The sequence below is a fragment of the Petromyzon marinus genome, unplaced genomic scaffold (genome assembly GCF_048934315.1).
Source record: "Petromyzon marinus isolate PM22_M1 ecotype Great Lakes invasive population unplaced genomic scaffold, UKy_Petmar_22M1.pri1.0 PM_G_Scaffold_226, whole genome shotgun sequence".
Taxonomy (NCBI): Eukaryota; Metazoa; Chordata; class Hyperoartia; order Petromyzontiformes; family Petromyzontidae; genus Petromyzon; species Petromyzon marinus.
In genome coordinates, this window is record NW_027422791.1 from 25,001 (window position 1) to 27,500 (window position 2,500).

Sequence of the window (2,500 nt, forward strand, 5' to 3'; positions counted from 1 at the left end):
GGATTCAATGATCGCTGTATAGAATTGCACCATCATTGTCTTTGGCAGGTTGCATTTCTTCAGCTGCCGTCGAAAGTACATCCTCTGTTGAGCTCTCTTGGCGAGGGAGCTGATGTTCAGTTCCCACTTGAGGTCCCGGCAGAGAATAGTGCCCAGGAAGCGGAAGGACTCCACAATTTTGACTGCGGAGTCTAACAGGGTGATGGCGGTGAGTGGGGCTGTATTCTTCCTGAAGTCCACAACCATCTCAACTGTCCTTAGAGCATTTAGCTCTAAGTTGTTCTGGCTACACCAGGTCACCAGGTTGTCAGCTTCCCACCTATAGTCAGACTCATCCCCACCAGAGATCAGCCCAATGAGGGTGGTGTCGTCCGACAAACTTCAAGAGTTTGACGGACAGATGATTGGAGGCGCAGCTGTTGGTATACAGGGAGAAGAGCAGTGGGCAAAGGACGCAGCCCTGAGGAGTTCCCGTGCTGATGGACCTGGAGTCAGAGACTTCTGTTCCCGGCTTAACGCACTGCTTCCTGTCAGAGAGGAAGTCTGTGATCCACCTGCAGGTGGAGTAGGGCACGTTCAGCTGGAAGAGCTTGTCCTGAAGCAGGGCAGGGATGATGGTGTTGAAGGCAGAGCTGAAGTCCACAAACAGGATCCTGGCGTAGGATGCTGGGGCGTCCACATGCTGTAGGGTGAAGTGGAGGGCCATGTTAACTGCGTCGTCCACAGACCTGTTGGCTCTGTAGGCAAACTGAAGGGGGTCCAGGAGAGGGTCTGTGATGGCTTTGAGGTGTGCCAGGAGCAGGCGCTCAAAAGACTTCATTACCACAGATGTAAGGGCGACCGGTCTGTAATCATTTAGTCCTGTTGGCCTTAGCTTTTTGGGCACAGCGATGATGGTGGAGGACTTGAGACAGGCTGGTACATGGCATGTCTCCAGGGAGGTGTTAAAGATGTTGGTGAACACCGGAGACAGCTGGCCAGCGCAGTGCCTGAGGGTGGCTGGAGAGACAGAGTCCGGCCCGGCTGCTTTGCGTGGATTCTGCCTCTTGAAAAGCCCATTAACTTCTCCCTCCTGAAAGGAGAGAGTCGTTTCTGTAGTATGGGTGGGGGATGGGGCCTCTTGGGTGGGAAGGGGTGGTTCAGGACAGTCCAATTGTCTTTCAAATCTACGGTAGAACTCGTTCAGGTCGTTGGCTAGGCGGGAGTCGTTAGTGGTGTGGGGCGCTCTGGGTTTGTAGTTGGTGATGTGCCTGAGCCCTTTGGCAGACAGAAGCAGCGTCGTTAGTAGAGAACTGGTGTTTTAGTGTCTCTGAGTACAGTCGTTTAGCCTCTCTCACCGCTTTGCTAAACCTGTTCTTCGACTCCTTGAATCTGTCTCTATCCCCACTCCTAAACGCTTCCTCCTTCTCCAACCTCAACCTTTTGAGCTTTGCTGAGAACCAGGGCTTGTTGTTGTTAAAGTTCACCCTGGTACGTGTTGGGATACAGCAGTCCTCACAGAAGCTGATGTACACAGCCTCTGTGAGTTCATCCAGACTATTGGTAGCAGTCGTGAACATATCCCAGTCAGTACAGTCTAAGCACGCCCGCAAATCTTCCACAGCCTCACTGGTCCACTGTTTAGATGTCCTCACAGCAGGTTTACAGAGTTTTAGTTGCTGCCTGTATGCACGAATCAGGTGGACCAAGGGAGTTCTGTGCGAGCCGAACAGCCCCGTGACCCACAAGAGAAACATCCCCGCCAAATTCGAGCGTTTGACGGGGTCTATCCGTGAAAAAATATTCACGTTTTTGAGTGCACATGCATTTCTGCTGCAAATGCCTCTGGAAGTTTCATGCCGTTCGTATGCCAATTGTGGCAACACGAAAATGACCCGTTTTCCCATTCCGAGGGATTTCTGTGCGACCCTAACAGCCCCGTGAGCCACAAGAGACACATCCCCGCCAATTTCTAGCGTTTCACGGGGTCTATCCGTGAAAAATATAGACGTTTTTGAGTGCACATGCATTTCTGCTGCAGATGCCTCTGGAAGTTTCATGCCGTTCGTACGCAATGTGGCAACACGAAAATGACCCCTTTTCCCATTCCGAGGGATTTCTGTGCGACCCTAACTAACAGCGCTCGTGAGCCACAAGAGAGACATCCCCGCCAATTTATAGCGTTTCACGGGGTCTATCCGTGAAAAATATAGACGTTTTTGAGTGCACATGCATTCCTGCTGCAAATGCCTCTGGAAGTTTCATGCCGTTCCTATGCAATGTGGCCACACAAAAATGACCCGTTTTCCCATTCCGAGGCATTTCTGTGCGACCCTAACAGCCCCGTGAGCCACAAGAGAGACATCCCCGCCAACTTCTAGCGTTTGACGGGGTCTATGCGTGAAAAATATTAAAATTTTTGAGTGCACGTGCCTTTCTGCTGCAAATGCCTCTGGAAGTTTCATGGCGTTCCTATGCAATGTGGCAACACGAAAATGACCCCTTTTCCCATTCCGAGGGA